The 19,527-nt window shown below is 49.4% G+C and overlaps 1 pseudogene; it reads right to left on the bottom strand.

The window, feature by feature from the left end:
• Positions 1,922 to 19,527, bottom strand: part of LOC108633761 — a 21,519-nt pseudogene continuing 3,913 nt past the window's right edge.

Below are 19,527 nucleotides of genomic sequence, written 5' to 3'. Positions count from 1 at the left end.
CAGGAAGGTCGACCAGCCTCCCCAGCTCAGATCCCAGCCCTGGAACCAGAGCCTGGCCCTGGTCTGCAGGGGCCCCCAGCCCCTCGGTGCTCCCCTCTCTGAGGATGAACTCAGCGAAGAGCTAGGAGAACTGCTGACTCTCTCTCCATCAGGTTTTCAAATCGAAGCAAGTCCATTTGATCGGCTGCTACAGTTGACCGGGTGTAAGGGGGTTGTATTTAGCATTGAAAACTTTAACACCAGACCAAGTTTCCACTGCATAATCCAAAATACAAAGATGGTCCTAGGTGAAAAATAGGTACTTAAAGATTCATAATCCTTCCTCCAAACTTTCACTGAATGTCTATAGTTCAACAGTAAAAAACAGACAGAAACACATCTCTTCATGCAGTTTACACCCTGGTAAAAGGAGGCAGATGATAAAATAAATAAGGAAAAATATCTACAATATTAGAAAATTGGAAAATATTAGAACATATTTACAATATTAGATGGTGATAATACTACTTAGAGAAATTGCAGGCAGGGCCTTCCTGCTGTCACAGTGAGGGTCTCTCTCATTAAAGGAATTAAATAACAAGACACGCGAATTTAAAATGCACCTTCTGTTAGAGAAATACACAGTGTTGAATGCATGTTCACTTGTGTACAGCAATACATAACGGTGATAACCAAATAATAGGTTTATTCTTCAATTAATAGGCTGGCTTCCAACATCTTCACGCAAAACCGTTTGCCTCTCGATCGTCTTGCCTTCGTGCAGGTAGGACGGTCGTGTGACTCTCAAGAGAACAAGGCCTGGCTGTGGAGGACCCAGAGCATCCAAGTGGGAGCCAGGCCTACAGGTCAGGGAAGTGGCCCCAGGCAGCTGGGCTCAGCATCTTCACAGGGTCTCGGGGTCGCTCACCCCTGATCACTGCAGGCCAGCTGCCTCAATGGACCCTCGGGAGGCTGCGGCCCCAGCCCTGGGGTCCACCTTCCCCTCCTCGCTCCTGCCCGCCCGCCCTGCAGCACACGGTCCTGAGGGTCCGGAACCAGACCTGTGTGGAGGAAACACCTGACCTGGAGGAAGCCCAGCCTAGCTGCTTCTCAGATGGGATGGCCCCTCACCCCGCAGGTGGACCCCTCTGATGGGCCTTTGCTCTCCGCCACGAAACCCATTCTCTGGCCACCTACTGCCGGGGGTCTGGCCGGGCAGCTGCTCCTTGTGGTTGTTCAAGGTGTGATGCAGCCGGACAGGAAGACAGGGGCGCCAGGGCAGGCAGGGCGTGTGGCTGTGCAGAGCCCTGCTCCTGCCCAGGATCCTGCCCCTGAGCCGGATGGGCCTGGACCTGGGGACCCCTTGGGGCGGCAGCCAGAGCGCCCCCATAGCCCCAGGAGCTGCAGCGGTGGAGAAAACACCTTAACTCAGCGCGGGACCCCCTCGGAGTGCAGCTGGAGCAAGCTGTCTGGCCCGGCCGTTAGAAACGTGTGGAGAAATTACCCGCGTTCCCTGTAGAGGCATCGGCCCTACGCCCGGCCCAGCCTCTCAGCACAGGGATAATACGCGCCTATCAGTTTTAATAGCCCCATGCTGGATTCAGGAGGTATTATGGATTGTACAGCAAGCATATTGTCATTAAATTAAATTTTCAGAACATTCCCCAGCTCATCACAAATACCACAGAGAGTCATCATAATCGGTTCTCAACACATGTGTAATTGCCTTCAGCTGGCGTTTTTTACAGTTGACATTGCTCAGCAGTGATAAGGTGATTGGCGATTTGAATACACAGCTTGTTTCATCGCCGCCGTAATTGAAATATGGTGTGTGTGAGCGGAAGATTACATTAAGACCTGGGATAATCACCTGACAGGAGAGTAATTGAGTCTACAATCTGCCACTGGGTCTCTCAGGGAGGCCGCGAATGAGCAGCAGCCATTAGCACTCGCGCCGCCGCCGCCTGGCTCCGCGGCAGCGCCCGGCTGGCATCCCGCGTCCCTGGGCGCCCGATCCCACCGCCCGGCGTCTCCGCACCCGGGACCAGGCACCGCGCCGCTGGGGCCCGGCGATGCCGAGCAGCGGAGGGCAGCGCAGAACAGTGGAGGAGGGCTGGGGAGCCAGCACTATCGGGAGAGCAGGCAGGTTCTAGAGCAGAGAGGTGACTGCATTGGAAGCCTCCCTGTGTTCTCCTCCTGGAGGAGAGGATCTGGCGCGGGAGGGAGGGAGGAAGAGGCTCACAGCTGGCTCTCTCCATCTCTCCCTCCTGTCTCTCTCTCTCTCTCCTTCCTGTCTCTCTCTCCATCTCTCCCTCCTGTCTCTATCTGTGTCTCTCCATCTCTCCCTCCTGTGTCTCTCCATCCCTCCCTCCTGTCTCTATCTGTCTCTCTCTCCATCTCTCCCTCCTGTCTCTCTCCATCTCTCCCTCCTGTCTCTCTCCATCTCTCCCTCCTGTGTCTCTCCATCTCTCCCTCCTGTCTCTATCTGTCTCTCCTTCCTGTCTCTCTCTCCATCTCTCCCTCCTGTCTCTATCTGTGTCTCTCCATCTCTCCCTCCTGTGTCTCTCCATCCCTCCCTCCTGTCTCTATCTGTCTCTCTCTCCATCTCTCCCTCCTGTGTCTCTCCATCTCTCCCTCCTGTCTCTATCTGTCTCTCCTTCCTGTCTCTCTCTCCATCTCTCCCTCCTGTCTCTATCTGTCTCTCTCTCCCTCTCTCCCTCCTGTGTCTCTCCATCTCTCCCTCCTGTGTCTCTCCATCTCTCCCTCCTGTCTCTATCTGTCTCTCTCTCCCTCTCTCCCTCCTGTGTCTCTCCATCTCTCCCTCTTGTGTCTCTCCATCTCTCCCTCCTGTCTCTATCTGTCTCTCTCTCCCTCTCTCCCTCCTGTCTCTCCATCTTCATCAGCCTCCTTCCTTCTGTCCAAGGTCCCTGCCTCATCCCATCTGCAGGATGCAGCTCCTGCTCAGTTTTACTTGGTACGGAGGTCCCCATGGGAGGATAACTGGAAGAACCCAAAAGCAGTCCTGCCCTGGAGTCCCAGGGAGCCACATATGCACACATGTGCGTGTGTGCACACGCGCACACACACACACACACACACACACACATGTACACATGACTGCGAGAGATGCAAAGTCCAACATTGCTGCTCTCCAGGCCTGGGAGGCAGAAGCATCATCTTCCGTGGACCCTGCCGGGAGGTCCTCCCTGGTGCCCCGATGGCGGAGGACTGAGCGCACCTCCCTCCCCAGCCTCAGCTCCGCCTGCGCCTCACCGTCTGTCTCCTGAGCTACAGTGAACAACACCTGAAGACACTTGCAAAGAGAGAGCTTATGTACTGCTTCGTAGTAAATCTACACAGCAATGTCCATTTAGATATTATCGACAAAAAATGGGCATAAAGAAACTCTGTCACTGTTTTACTTTTCATAGTTAAAAAAAAAAAGTGGGCATTTTGTATTACAAAATCTCCTCTAACCCCACACACAACTTTTTAAAGTTGGAAATACCATTTTATGTAAAAAACTGACTTCACCATTTACACATGAACTGAAAATAGGATATAAAAAATCAGAATGAGCAGGGGAGCAGCGTCCTGGCAGGTCTTTCCTGCACCAGAAGACCAGGGAAGCCAAAGACACACAGGGAAGGGACAGATGGCGTAGGGCTCATCCCGGGGCTCCGGCTGTCTGGAAAGGGGGCACACCCCAGACCAAGAGCCCTTAGTCTGATGGGGGCTGTGGTACCACATCCTGGAAAAGCTTTGTGAGCCTTTAGGAGGAAGTTGCCTTCTGGAAAAAGACTCAGGATGATAAATGGAGGCAGGAGGGCCCAGCACACCAAGCCCCCGAGGAACCCTGGCTGAGTGTGGTTGAGGGCTCCTGGGTCCCCTCTGCCCCCCACCCCCAGCTCCCCTGCCCCCAGGCACGCATGTCACTGAGGACCAGCCTCAGGTACCACATGGGCTTTGTGATGTCTGCCGTGCGTGCATATGAGGTTTGCTTTTATCTCCTGCCGTGTCTTTCCTCTCACAGTTCACCGTCTGCACACCTACGCCAGCTACATATGGTTTTTGCAACATTTTTGTGACGTTAATAAACGAATAATCGGGGAGAAGTAGAAAAGCTGACCTGACAAAAATTCATAGGAAAATAAATTCATACTCTTCCTTGCCAGAAAAGACGGAGTCTTCTGACCTGTAAATTCACGGTAAAGGACAACCGGTGTGAAGACGGTATGTCCGCCGAGGAAGGCAGCCGGCGCGCACGCTCTGAGGATGCCCCAGACACCAGATGTGGTTCCATATGCGCCGCGGGGATTTGCTCCTGGGTCCTGCCCCTGCCCCCCGGAGGACAGTGTCACAGCCCCAACGCACAGGTGGGCAGACTCACCGACTCAGGTGTTCCCTGACTTCCTGGGACACTTGAGAACCCGCAGAAAGCCTGGCTGTGAGCCCACATCTGGGCACCTTACACCCGCTGTATATGCTAGCTGTATACACCACGTTGGGGCCCTCCCAGGACAGGAAGGAACCACCTTGTTTCCCTGACTGTGGATTTGACATCCACCATTTCACTTAATCATCTTCAGAACATATAACCACGCATTTCCATAAAATTCCTATGGAAACAGAGACTCAAAAAGGGGAACTAACCAGCAGCTGAACCCGCTTCTTGGTGGCAGAGGGCAGCTGGGGAACCAGCCCATGGTCAGCCACATCCTTCCTGGCAGAAACCCCTGCACTCAGTTCTGAGTTTAATTTCCTTCCAGAAGAACCTTCATTCATGCTCGGTGTGTGTTCTAAGAAATCCAAATGCTGGTGAGTTCAAAACTCTGCAACCCACAGATTTCATGAGTGTGAAGACTGTCTACCCAACCAGCCATACTTATTAGTGAGAAGATCATTTAATTTCTCCTTCTATGCAGCAAAGACAAATCACGAATGCACTCTTAGTGTCAGCAAGAGACAGAAGATTTCCATTTTGAGTTATCATTACAACTCAACCCACAATATTACTACCTTGATGAGCTCTCCAGAACCACAAGTGCAAATGTCTGTGCCTTTGTTGAGAAAAGGAAGGTGTCCCTCAATGCATTTCCACATCCTCGGGGACCTACTCAGGACTGTGGGCACCAGGCCAAGTATTCAGGGCTGACCCATCAGAGTGGAGGTCTGACTGGGGAGCCCTGACCAGTGAGATGGGCATCACCAAGACTGTCCTCACAGAGAGACAAAGGTTCTCAGGGAACTTCAAAGGCAAACAATCCTGGCCCAGACTGGAGCACTTCCTGTCCAGACAGGCCACACGTACGCACACCTCCAGGACGAAGCCCCAGGTGAGAAAGGCGAGAGGCGCCCATGATGCTGACTCCTCAAATATTCTTTAGTGGGTCTGGGGATATATCCGTCTTCCCAGTCACCCTGCAGACAGCTCTCCAAACCACACAGCTTCTCCCGAGCCCAGCCACCCGAGATAGCCTGACTCGGCCCTTCTACTTTCCTCGGACCTCAGTTTTCTCAGCAGCAAAATGGGGCTCTTAGCCGCGACAGTCTGGCAGGGCTGTGAGGGGTGCCGTGCGCAGTGAAGTGTGTAACACGACTGGCATCCCGTACAGCACACACGTGTGTGCAGGTGTCAGCTACGCTGTGATGTCCGATTGCCCTCGGATTTTTAAATTTTTATTTTCATTTTATATCGGAGTCTACTTGACTTACTATGTTGTGTTTGTTTCAGGTGCACAGCGAAGTGATTTGCTTCTACACATACACTTACCTATTCTTCTGTAGACTTTTTTCCTGTATAAGTTATTACAGGATATTGAGTAGAGTCCCCTGAGCTATACACCAGGTCCTTATCAGTTATCTATTTTATATGTAGTAGTGTGTATGTGGCAATTCCAATCTCCCAACTTATCCCTCCCCCAGCTACCCACCGAGAAACCAAAAGTTTGTTTTCTACGTCTGTGACTCCATTTCCGTTTTGTAAATGAGTTCATCTGTATCATTTGTTAGACTCCACAGATGAGTGATGTCATGTGCCATTTGTCTTTCTCTGCCTGACTTCACTCAGTACGATCGTGAAACAGGATCATTTCCATCCACATCGCTGCACATGCCCTTGTTCACTCTTTTCATGGCCGAGTAACATCCTTAGTGTGTTTTGGCTCAGAGAGGTCAGCTCCTCCACTTAGCTTTTCCGAAGACAACAAACGATGCTCTCCCCCCAGCGCATCTCCACATCCGTGTCCCTGTGAGCCCTGCGCAGGGTGAAGGTGAGACGCAGCAGTCACAGCGCCCTCAGGGCTTGCTCCCACGTCCACACGGGGCCCCGAGACTGCCCACGCCCGACATGGGGCTCCGCTCAGCCCATCCTTCCTGGAGTCGGGAGGCAGCTGCATCCCCCAGCCTCTGTCCCACTCCCCTCCAGCTCCCAGGGGGTCCTAAGCATGCCCTATAATCTGTGCAGCTTTTCCTCAACTAAAAGATTGGAGATAATCACAGCTTCCCAGTCTGTTCCTCAAGTTGCAGTGAAGGTTTTGAAGTCTAGACATGGTTGTTTGAATCCCATGGACACCGTTGCCTGCAGAGCGCATACAGTCACTGTTGCCAGTGCGCTCGGGTCATCCCTGGGCGTCTCGTCCCACCCGCAGTGTGTGCACACCCAGGGAAGTGAGAGCACAGGACCCAGCCCAAAGCAGCTCACTGTTGCTAAAACGAGCTCCTTGTGTGGGTGAACAGGGGGGAGCTGAGTCTGCAAGGCCCTGCCGGTGACACTGGAGCCACTCAGGCCAGCCTGAGCGCGGGCCTGGGCTGATACAGACCCTGGATGGAAGTCTGGCCCCCATCAACCCAAAGTGCAGGACTTGAGCGGAAAATCCCGGGGGCAGGGGCTTAAGAAGCCGTGTCTCCTCCTTGAGCCAGAAGTCACAGGCTTTCCAGTAGCTTCTGTCAACCTGAGAAAGTGATCCATCTGGGTGTCCATGCAGACTGAGAAATTTGTTAACTCAGACCTCACAGCAAGGTGAGGAACAGACAACAGCGAGATCGGAGAGGAAACTGGCAAGACCCCGGATGTTTAGTGCCTGGAACATGGAATGTGACCCCAAACTGATTCCACATCTAGGAGGAAATATAAACATAAAAGCTTGGGTTACTCCTTTTTCTATGAAACTCCTTCCTCCATATATTACTCTGTTAAACACTTTGTCCAGAACTTGAAAGACCCTGATGCTTTTTTCTGAGCAGCCGACAGTCACAACTTTACTTTGTCTGACCGTAAAGCAGCAAAGTTTTACAACATACAAAAAATACAGTAGTCCTGTGTGACACTGTCAATATCATTTATGGCACAATTTTACTCCGTGGAAGAAGTGTCATAAAAGAGAAATAACTCCTACCCACTGCCCTAAAGTGACTTCTGTCATAAATAAGTCAGATTTCTGAAAGAGAACCAATAAACTCCCAGCAAATACAATTTTTCCCACTAAATAATCACCCTGACCTTTTCCTGTAACATCAACCCTAAAAAAAATGAAAGGCTGGTCTTGAAGAAACAGTAAAACGAGTCTATTCTTGAAGGTGAATCGCTGTCTCCATCTCAAACAGGGCTGGGCAGAGTCAATTGTCCTGATGTTGAGAACCGAGGTGATCACCAGGATGTTGCATCTGACGCGTATTTATCTGCTGTCTGCAATTGGACTTGTGGCATCACACCCACACTGCCAAGCCCCTGTGAACACACATGCGCACACACACACGGAAGGCACACGTGGTTTAGTTGCTAAGTCATGTCCAACTCTTGCGAATCCATGGACTGTAGCCCACCAGGTTCCTCTGTCCATTTCCCAGGGAAGAACACTGGAATGGGTAGCCATTTCCTTCTCCAGTGGATCTTCCTGACTCAGGGGTCGAACCCAGGGCTTCTGCATTTCAGGCTACTGAGCTATGAGGGAAGCCCGGAAGGCACACATGCAGCCTGCCAAGCTCCGTGCACCCACACGCAGATGCGTGCACACACACGCAGATGAAGACACACGTGCAGCCTTCTGACCTCTTGTTTGATGCTCAAGGCTGGCTAGGAGACAAGCTAACACTAAGCCAGCTTCCTCTTGACACATCTGGGTCTCTGTTAGCAACAAGGAATCCCATGTTCCTCCAGACTCTGACTCTTCTTTATGGCCCGCTCGTCGCTCTGAAGCAAAGAGTGTGTCCACCTGGATTCAGGGCAAAGGTGCGTGAAAAGCCCTGGTTGTGGCTTCACCCTGGATCTCCCAGACCACTGGTTTAACTAGCAGCCAGGCAGCCACTATTTCTGTAGTTACTCTCTAAGCAGGGAGCACGGGCACACCTAAAACTTTGTGGTTTCATGTATGTGCGTGTGCGTGTGTGTGTGTGTACAATACAAAGTATGTGAAGTACCTGAAAATTCAATGGCTATTTAAAAAGCTATCAAGAACTTCCAGATTTGGTGACCAAAAAAATAAATTTTCTTACAAGAGAAAACTCAGAGTTCTCAATTCTTAATTCAAGACCTGCTACTTCATCACCCAAGAGCAAAATGCCCACATTCCCAGTGTCCCAACTGGACCAGTTTGGGAGGGAGAGACTTAAAGAAACTTGAGCTTTTTTCTAAAGCAGAGAATCAACTTTCCAAACAAAGTTGTACTTTGTTATTTTTTAGTTTACATTTTAATTTATATCTTATGTTCAATTTTGCAAGAATTATCATCTGCTACATTTATTACAAAAAGACCATGACTGCCATAATAAATACATAATTTGAACTGAAGCCATGAGACCCAATGGCAGTCTTATGTCTTCCTCAGATTTGCTGGATTTTGTCTTTAGTGCACAAAGACAAAAGCAATAATAAAAATAAACTAAGGTTCCTAAAGGGAAGTCCATTCTAGTGGTAAGAGTTTGTTGTTGTTGTTGTTGTTTTTGCCAGCTTGCTTTACAATCTCAAATTAGTTTTCAGTTAAAATTGCTCCATCTAAAGAGTGTCTTAGAATTTTTCCCTCATTACCTGGCAGGGTTTTGGAACTGACTGCACGTCTTCCAGAATAGGTGCTAGTCAGTCCATATAGAGACAATTCGAGAGAAGCCCACACAAGCTTCAGCCGTGCTCCGAGAGTGTGTGCGTGCTCAGCTGCCTCAGTCATGCCCAGTTCTGTGTGGCTCCGTGGACTGTAGCCCGCCAGGCCCCCTCTGACCGTGGGACTCTCCAGGCAAGAGTTCTGGAGTGGGTTGCCATGTCTTCCTCCAGAAGATCTTCCTGACCCAGGAATCAAACCCGAGCTTCTTGCATCTCCTGCATTGGCAGGCAGGTTCTTTACCGCTAGCACTACCTGTGAAGCCTGTTTGAAGGGTGGTACTTTTCAAACACATCTTATAAATTTATGCAATAGTCACCAATATGAGTAGAAAGCTGTTTACACAGTGAATCTGACATGACAGTCTTATTCTCAGCAACGTCCAGAGCTGAAGATGTGGATGGCGCCGTGTGGAGCCAAGCCCACTGGCCTCCCCTGAAGATCAACCAACTTCGGTCTGAAAAGGTGAACAACAGACTCCGCGGGCTGGTGTGTTGCCAGTTATTCTGGCAGAGCGGAGGTTGGAATGTGGCGCTGTGAGGCAGACCCCGCCAGGCAGCACCACGTGGCCAGCGGGGCCTCTTGCTCGGGGAGGAGCATGTTTTGGTGAAAGTTGCTTAGGTTTCCCATTCGGCTTTCTGTTGGCGGGGACTTTTGTCATCAGAGCAAACATCAGTCCCTCTTTTCCTGCTCATTTTTCCCGCATTTGAAGAGTATGGGGAGTACTCCACCCCTGATGACTCAGGGCCATACATCCCCCTGGATGAGGTAAAACACTGAGAAAAATGCATGTGCGCCCGGAATTTCCAGCTGAGTTGTCATTCACAAGCAATGGTGAATCACGATGATGTTAATATTTACAGCGTTTACAATATGCTTTCGATGTGCAGACTCTGGTCCAAGTAAGTATTCGCAGTCATAGAATCTCTTCATCCTCACGAGAAACTCCATGAGAAAGGCACTATTCATGTCCTCACCCTACAGACAGCAAACTGTAAGTGTTAATACAACAGCTGTACATAAGTTACCCAAAATTCACATATCTGATAAGACTAAGATGATTTACTAATAACACACTCCCCAAGAAGAAAACTCCCAAAGGGTATATTTTACGGAAAAGGAAATTGATTCCAAAGAAATAAAATAGGGTGGTTTAAAAAGAAAGAATAGTGGGCAAAAATATTCATAAACGAATGGGTTCATCTTAGTAACCTCTACCTATATAAAACAATATGCAACAATGATGACCAATATGAGAGTGTAAGAGCTAAAATACTAGACAATAATAAGATTCACTGTCAGAGGGCTGATCAGAGTTAGAGAATTCTAAGGATTCTTATTGATGAGAGGAAGTAGAGATATTGCTAATACTTAGAATTGGTCAAAAATGCTTCTTCAATATTTATAGTACCTGCTGTTCAGTCGCTAAGTCGTGTCCAACTCTGTGACCCCATGGACTGAAGCATGCCAGGCTTCACCGTCCTCCACTGTTTCCCGGAGTTTGGTCATGCCCATTCAGTTAGTGATACCATCTCACCATCTCATCTTCTGCTACCCTCTTCTCCTTTTGCCTTCAATCGTTCCCAGCATCAGGGTCTTTTCCTGATGTACACCAGCAAACAAATAAAAATATAATGTGTAAGTACAGTATCTTGGGAAAATAATAATGGAGGAAGATATAATAGAAAAGAAGTTCTGATTTTAATAAAAGCTTGTGGACTATATTAATAGTCAATAGACATTAATACTAAGAAACTGTGGTAGCTAATGGTTTGACGACAGTCATTTTGTACTTTAAAAGTGTAAAGCCACATGCTTGTACATTTTAAACTTACACAATGTTATGTGTATATAATATCTCAACAGTACTCAGAGGAAAAAAGGAAAAAATTAATGCTCACTATCTAATGATAATGAAACATAAATCAGTGTATACAGAATGGATAAACGAGGTCCTGTTACAATGCAGAGAATTATATTCAATATCCTCTGATAAACCATAATGAAAACAATGTGGGAAAGAATGTGTATATTGATATATATATATATAGATGAATCACTTTGCTGTACAGCAGAAACTAACACAACTTTTTAAATCAACTCTACTTCAATTAGAAAAACTGAAAACAAAACAGGTGTGCTAAATTGCTGCAGTCGTGTCTGAGTCTTTGCAACACTATGGACACCCACCAGGCTCCTCTATCCATGGGATTCTCCAGGTAAGAATACTGAGGTGGGTTGCCACGCCCTCCTCCAGGGGATCTTCCTAACACAGGGACTGAACCCACACCTCCTGTGTCTCCTGCATCGTAGGTGGGTTCTTTACCACTGATTCCCTGGTGGCTCAGATGGCAAAGCGTCTGCCTGCAATGCAGGAGACCTGGGTTCGATCCCTGGGTTGGGAAGATCCCCTGGAGAAGGAAATAGCAACTCACTCCAGGATTCTTGCCTGGAGAATCCCATAGATGGAGGAGCCTGGTGGGCTACAGTCCATGGGGTCGCAAAGAGTTGGATGTGACTTCACTTTCTTTCACTTTCTTTACCACTGAATCATACTTCAATTTAAAAAAATTGAAAACAAAATGGGATTAAACTGTAATTAGGTGGGTTCGTTGAATTTTTTCTTTTTTTTTTAAGAATCTCAGAAAAAATTTTAACTCTGGAAGGAGGTACTCATGTAGCCTCTTTTCAACTGGAGAAATGAGAGTACAAGGAGACCATGTGAGTCGCAGAGTCAGGGAATTTGGAAACCAGAGTGTGACTGTGTAAGACACACAGACCTACCATGTCTCAGGACCCCGTCTCCAGGGCAGGTCCCATCTGTATATTACCAATCAGTTTAGTCCTCACATAACACATGATGCCAACCCTGCTTCCCCCTCATTGTTGAAGATGAGGGGATTCCAAAAAGTCTCTGCGAGAGACAAATCTGGGATTCAAACCTGGGTGAGCAGGGAGTATCTATCCATCATCTCCTTGCTTGCTACCGTTCAGCCGCTAAGTCAAGTCTGACTCTTTGAGACCCCCTGGACTGCAGCACACCAGGCTCCCCTGTCTTTCACCATCCCCTGGAGCTCGCTCAAGCTCATGTCCACCAAGCCGGCGATGCCACCCAATCGTCTCATCGTCTGTCACCCCTACTTCTCCTCCCTTCAGCCTTCCCCAGCATCAGGGTCTTTTCCAATGAGCTGGTTCTTCATATCATCTTCTTGTGTTACAGTTATTTCCTTTTCTTTTCAAGGAAATGAAAACCTTGGAATGTGTTTTGAGGAACAAATATTGTGAGTTGACAGGACCGAAATGTTGGATTTGTTTGACCAGTCGGCAAAAGGCTCAATGAAGTTAAAAATCAAAGCTTTTCAGCACTATGCAATCTAATTTTTTAAAAAAGGCAAGTTTTAACTAGTGGTGATAGTGATGTCGATACAGCCTGGAACACACACAGAAGAGTTCATGTAGAATTTATCCTCAGCACCATCTGGAAGACCTCAGTGAGATTTATATCTGAGTTATAAAAAGAGAGAAGGAACATCATGGATCTTTGCCAAACTCAGAAAGACGAGCCGTGGCTCATATTTACTCCCCTACCCGGTGTCTTTCTCTGAGTAGGACACACTCTTCATTCTGGAAGGACCTTCACATAGCTGGAAAATGCTGCTGGGCAAAGACTTCCTGTCTGTTAGCAAGGATGCTTTCTAAGAAACCAAGAGGACTTCTCTAGGCCACAGTTGCCCCCAGAGACAGAGCCAGCAGTGGGCAGCTTGCCTGATTCCAAAAGCACCCGGCTTACAAGAGAACTTGTGCTCAACTCTGATTTTATAAAAGGGGTAATGGATCTGCCCATTTATGTTTTGCTCAGTGACTTCTAATCAGGGAACAGCCAAAAAATTTAGAATTATTCTCCCACCCTGGAGGCAGCCCTGGGGACCACAGGTAAGATGTGTAAACCGAATGGACACTGCCAGCGCAAGTGGGCAGATGCGAGAACTGCTTTTCTCTCTTAATTATGTATCAGTAGTAGCAATAAAGTGAAAAATGATGACAGTGATGATGCATCAGCCAGGGAAACAGGAACTTCTCTAGCTATTTGAGAGACAGGGGAAGTGATGTGGGAGATGGTTTGTTGGGTGTTAACAATGTTTGTAAGAGAAGGGGCTGCAGAGAATGTGGGCGCCCTGCACAGACTCTACCTGCTACCCACTGAGCACTGTGTCCCCGGTAGAGAAGCAGCTTCCGACCACGAGACAAAGAAAACGTCTCCCACCACCACACTCCTGGGGACTCTGGATCCGCCACCCCTGTGCTTCCCTGGCCACGACCAGTCCCTGCCCGCAGGGGACAACAGGCAGGAAGTTCCCTTCTCCTCTTCCTGCTTCCGAGCTCCCACTGGGGCCTCCTTTGGGCAGATGCTAAAAAATAGCCGGATGGTAAGAACCAGATGAGGGGACTTGCCGACCTGCAGCCAGCTGTGGCGGCATAGCCCCTGGTGCAGGCATGGGGCCAAGCCTCAGCCGGGCGAGCTGGCATCTGGTGGGCACTCGCTGTGGGCCAGCCCCCATGGTGAGAGCAGCAGGACCTCTTTCCTGCATCCTCACAGCAGCCCTGTGAGCTGGGTGTTTCTGGAGCCTCCGTCCCAATGACAAGGAAGCTGGGCCACAGAGAGACCGACCCGCAGCCGGTGAGCAAAGCCTCCAGCTCATCCCCACGTGAGGCAGAAGCACACCACCATCCCGGCACCTCCGTGCTGGTTCCATGCTTTCCAATAAAACCTAACTATCCACCTGGCAGCAGATCTTGGTCTCTGATAGTGTTCTCCAACGAAAGGAACTGAGCCTTGGGAGTGATGGCTGGATGTTGGGCTAGGGCGAGATGAGCTGGAGAATTAGGAAGTAAGGAAGAGCTGAAAAGTGCTGGGGGAGAGGGTCAAAGGGAAAGAGCTGGAGCAACCCGAGTAACAAGATGGACAGAGTATCCGACTGGAGCCTCAAGTGTGTCCTAAGCACACACTTAGTACTTAGTGTGTAAGTACTAAGTACTTTATCAGACGATCCATCCTGATAAAAACAAGTGACTGACCAATCAGAGGAGCAGGGAGGACAGAGGCTTTGGAGCAAATTCCCAGATAAGTTATGCAGGGCCTCTCTCCTCAGGGACCTGGAGACTGACTTCCTCATCACCCATGCAGGCAACACACGACTTCCTTCCAAAGAACACAACACGGAAAGAAGGAAGAATCAAGGTGGCTTTACAGCCAGATACCTGACAGACACCACAGCCAGGGGACTAATGCCTGTGCCAACAGGGACTTCATGTTGGGAATGTCACCCTTGATGTGAGGTGAGAACAGGGCATCTGACCTCTATCTCATCATAAGGGAAACAGCAAGTGTATCCCAACAGAGGCCATTCCACAGACACTCTGGCTGCTCCCTTTCAAAGCCATCAAGGTCATCGAACACGAGGAAACCTGAGAACCTGTGTCAGACCAGGGGAGCCTGAGGAGCTGTGATGAATGGATGTCCTGCGGGTTCCTGGAAGGAACCCTGGGACAGAAGGAAAGTTTTCAGGTAACAACTGTGGAACTCTAAATGAAGTATAAAGAAAGTGAAGGCGTTAGTCACTCAGTCGTGTCTGACTCTGTGTGACCCCATCAGGCTCCTCTGTCCATGAGATTCTCCAGGCAAGATTACTGCAGTGGGTAGCTGTTTCCTCCTTCAGGGGATCTTCCTGACCCAGGGATCAAACCTGGGTCTCCTGCATTGCAGGTGAATTCTTTTGCCATCTGAGTCCATAACTGTTTCCTTTTCATTTTTTACTTTTATGATAACAAGTAATCTCTTTGACTGGTCTTCCTTCCGCTTTGAATTGATAGGCTTTTCAGTATACCATGGACATAAATGACCCCTCCCCACTCCTTCCTTCTTTCTGAGCTGACGGTGCAGTTACCTGAGGCACATTGGGTGAATTATTCATCATCACAGAACCACTGAGATACAAAGCTCAGGTGGATGCCCTGGATGGAGAGGCTTCTCAGGGGCGGGTTCTCAGCCAAGTGAGTGCCTTGCTCCTGCAGTTCCCCCAACACTGGGCCCTTTGCCCACCCTGGAGGTGGATGTCATTACCCTACCCAGCGTGAGTGCTAATCCTTAACGTTAAATAAGATGAACTTACTCTTCCCGACCATTAGCTTCATCATATCCCTTCAAATAAGAAGAGACTAAAGTTCCCAAAATGCCCCAAAGTTACTCTCCAAAGACCAGGTTGCCGATGACTTATCCCAGATCAATCACCATTGAAGGTCGCCTGTCCGGTTCGGCAATATTTGCTCGGTAACTAATAAAGATCAGCCCACAGTTATTTATATTGGGTTATCATCTCTCCAGGGTGAAGCTTAATCCATTTTGCAATGTTTTTCCCAACAAGACAACATGAGTTTCTCCGTCTGAAAATGAATTAAGTGCACGGTTTCTAAATATGGGATCTGACATTGTTCTTGTTACAGAAAGCAATTTATTCCCCAAAAGGCTTACACTTCAAAGGTTATATAAAAAGGTTCAAATATCAATGCTATCCATTTTTCAATTACTGGGCTTCCTAACACCACTAGCTTTCGGACAGATAAGCAGTGGTATCAGTTTTCTTATTCAACATCTTATAGGTTTCCAATTCCACAGCACAGAGAAAGCAAATTTATTGTAATACATTTACCTGCCCTGAAAACAGGACTATCCAGCCTGTTTCCTCCAAGTCTAAGGAAGGTATCAAATAGCATCTTAAAGGGATATTTATGAAGCGCTAGATACTAATGATTGCAATTGTAGATATAGCTTCAAGTGTCTAGCTATAAACAGGCTCATATGAAAAAAAAAAAAAAAGGTAAGGTGGCTGGGGAAAAGTATTTCCAACGTATGAAAATCAAGGAGCTGTGAAAACAATGCAAGCGTCTCCTATGAGATAATCTACAGACACAGTGTTTTCCTAAGAGGGAAGAAAAAAAAAAAAAAAAAAACGCTGATTCTCTGTCGTGCCAGCAGATAAAAGGGAATAATGTCGTTCATATTTTCTGTCTGACAATTAAAAAAAAAGTGGTTGGATTATCTGAGAAGGATTATATGGTAAAAAAGATATAATGCCCCAATACTCAGGAAAAACAATATATTTTTTGCTGCCAACTCAAACAAGCCATACAAGATGTTTTATGATTGGATAATAAAGACAGAATGTTCTAATTTATATACTTGTGTGGCTTCTCTTCAGCAGCAAAACTTTTAAAACTAAAAGGAGTCACTTCCTCCAACCAGGACACAATAGTGGGAATGTGGAATCACAAGGGCAGAAGGGTGCTGATGGGGCCAGACTGTGACTGAATACCACTGAATACCAAGGCCAGGTTGGACAGTCTTGTCTGCAGAAGACAAGGCTTCGCCAGGGTCAGATGTCCAGGGTGGAGCAGTGACCAGGGTGAGGGCAGCAATCAGGGCAAGTGCGAGGTGTCCGCGCAGGCTGTGGGGTGCCCTACTCCACTTGCCCAGCCACCATGGGCCTAGGGGTCTGTCCCCAAAGTCACAAAGAGTTTTTATTACACAAATAGGCTACAGATACAGAGGTCTCATTTTTAGGGTATTTCTGTATTAGCTCTTGAGAGACAAAGGGATTTGTGGTGGCCACAGAAAGAAGGCCACAGAGGGAAAGGTCCAGAGTGAAGGCCAGAGTGAAGGCCACAGAGTGAAGGCCAGAGTGAAGGCCACAGAGTGAAGGTCACAGAGTGAAGGCCACAGAGTGAAGGCCACAGAGTGAAGGCCACAGAGTGAAGGGTCCAGAGTGAAGGCGAAAAGTGAAGGCCACAGAATGAAGTCCACCAGAGTGAAGTCCAGAGTGAAGGCCAGAGTGAAGGCCACAGAGGTGGAGGTCGCAAGGGAAGGTGGCAGAGTGAAGGGCCAGAGTGAAGGTCCAGAGTGAAGGCCAGAGTGAAGGCCACAGAGTGAAGGCCACAGAGTGAAGGTCCAGAGTGAAGGCCAGAGTGAAGGCACAGAGTGAAGGCCACAGAGTGAAGGTCCAGAGTGAAGCTCCGGAGAGAAGGCCAGGGTGAAGGTCCAGAGTGAAGGCCAGAGTGACGGCCACAGAGTGAAAGTCACAGAGTGAAGGCCACAGAGTGAAGGTCCAGAGTGAAGGCCAGAGTGAAGGCCACAGAGTGAAGGCCACAGAGTGAAGGCCACAGAGAAAAGGTCCAGAGTGAAGGCTCAGAGTGAAGGCCACAGAGAGAAGTTCCTGAGTGAAGGCCAGAGTGAAGGCCAGAGTGAAGGTCCAGAGTGAAGGCCACAGATTGAAGGTCCAGAGTGAAGGCCAGAGTGAAGGTCCAGAGTGAAGGCCAGAATGAAGGTCCAGAGTGAAGACCCCAGAGTGAAGGCCAGAGTGAAGGCCACAGAGTGAAGGCCAGGCTGAAGGCCAGGAGTGAAGGCCAGAGTGACGGCCACAGAGTGAATTCCTGAGTGAAGTTCCAGAGTGAAGGTCTGGAGTGAAGGCCAGAGTGAAGGCCAGAGTGAAGGTCAGAGTGAAGGCCACAGAGTGAAGGCCAGGCTGAAGGCCAGAGTGAAGGCCAGAGTGAAGGCCACAGAGTGAAGATCCTGAGTGAAGGTCCAGAGTGAAGGTCTGGAGTGAAGGCCAGAGTGAAGGCCACAGAGTGTAGGCCACAGAGTGAAGGCCACAGAGTGAAGGCCACAGAGTGAAGGTCCAGAGTGAAAGTCCAGAGTTAAGGCCAGAGGGAAGGTCCAGAGTGAAGGCCAGAGTGAAGGCCACAGCGGTGAAAGCCACAGAGTGAAGGTCGAGAGTGAAGGCCAGAGTGAAGGCCACAGAGTGAAGGCCACAGAGTGAAGGTCCAGAATGAAGGTCCAAAGTGAAGGCCAGAGTGAAGGTCCAGAGTGAAGGCCAGAGAGAAGGCCACAGAGTGAAGGCCACAGAGTGAAGGCCAGCAGAGTGAAGGTCCAGAGTGAAGGCCAGAGTGAAGGCCACACAGTGAAGGCCAAAGAGTGAAGGCCACAGAGTGAAGTCCACAGAGTGAAGGTCCAGAGTCCAGAGTAAGGCCAGAGTGAAGGTAGTGAGTGAAGGCCACAGAGTGAGGCCACAGCCACAGAGTGAAGGTCCAGAGGGAAGGCCAGAGTGAATGAAGGCCACAGAGTGAAGGTCGAGAGTGAAGGCCAGAGTGAAGGAGTGAAGGCCACAGAGTGAAGGCCCAGAATGAAGGTCCAGAGTGAAGGCCAGAGTGAAGGTTGAAGGCCAGAGAAGGCCACAGAGTGAAGACTGAAGGCCAGAGTGAAGGCCACAGTGAAGGCCAGAGAGAAGGTCCAGAGTGAAGCCACAGTGAGAGTGAAGGCCAGAGTGAAGGCCAAGTGAAGGTCCAGAGTGAATGACAGAGTGAAAGTCCAGACTGAAGGCCAGAGTGAAGGTCCAGAGTGAAGGCCAGAGTGAAGGCCACAGAGAGAAGATCCTGACGAGTGAAGGCCACAGAGTGAAGGTCAGAGTGAAGGCCAGAGTGAAGGCCAGAGTGAAGGCCACAGAGTGAAGCCAGAGTGAAGGCGTCCAGAGTGAAGGCCAGAGTGAAGGCAGTGAAGGCAACAGAGTGAGGGCCACAGAGTGAAGGTCCAGAGTGAAGGCCAGTGAAGGCCAGAGTGAAGGTCCAGAGTGAAGCTCCGGAGAGAAGGCCAGGGTGAAGGTCCAGAGTGAAGAGAGTGAAGGCCACAGAGTGAAAGGAGTGAAGGCCACAGAGTGAAGGTCCAGAGTGAAGGCCAGAGTGAAGGCCACAGAGTGAAGGCCACAGAGAAAGGTCCAGTGAAGGCTCAGAGTGAAGGCCACAGAGAGAAGTTCCTGAGTGAAGGCCAGAGTGAAGGCAGAGTGAAGGCCAGAGTGAAGGCCACAGAGAAGGTCAGAGTGAAGGCCAGAGTGAAGGCCAGAGTGAAGGCCCCAGAGTGAAGGCCAGAGTGAAGGCCAGAGTGAAGGTGAAGGCCAGAGTGAAGGCCAGCCTGAGTGAAGTTCCAGAGTGAAGGTCTGGAGTGAAGGCCAGAGTGAAGGCCAGAGTGACCCAAGTGAAGCCAGAGTGAAGGCCAGAGTGAAGGAGTGAAGGTCCAGAGCCAGAGTGAACAGAGTGAAGGCCTGAAGGCCAGAGTGAAGGCCAGAGTGAAGGTCAGAGTGAAGGCCACAGAGTGAAGGCCACAGACTGAAGGCCAGAGTGAAGGCCAGCCAGAGTGAGCCAGAGTGAAGGCCACAGAGTGAAGGCCAGAGGGAAGGCCACAGAGGGAAGTCCACAGAGTGAAGGCCACAGAGTGAAGAGTGAAGGCCAAAGTGAAGGCCACAGAATGAAGGCCACAGAGTGAAGGTCAGAGTGAAGGCCAGAGTGAAGGAGTGAAGGCCACAGAGTGAAGGTCACAGAGTGAAGGCCACAGAGTGAAGGTCCAGAGCTCTTC

Source organism: Capra hircus, chromosome 24 (genome assembly GCF_001704415.2).
Source record: "Capra hircus breed San Clemente chromosome 24, ASM170441v1, whole genome shotgun sequence".
NCBI lineage: Eukaryota > Metazoa > Chordata > Mammalia > Artiodactyla > Bovidae > Capra > Capra hircus.
Note: the sequence above shows the minus strand (reverse complement) of the source record. Positions and strands in the feature narration are given on the sequence as shown.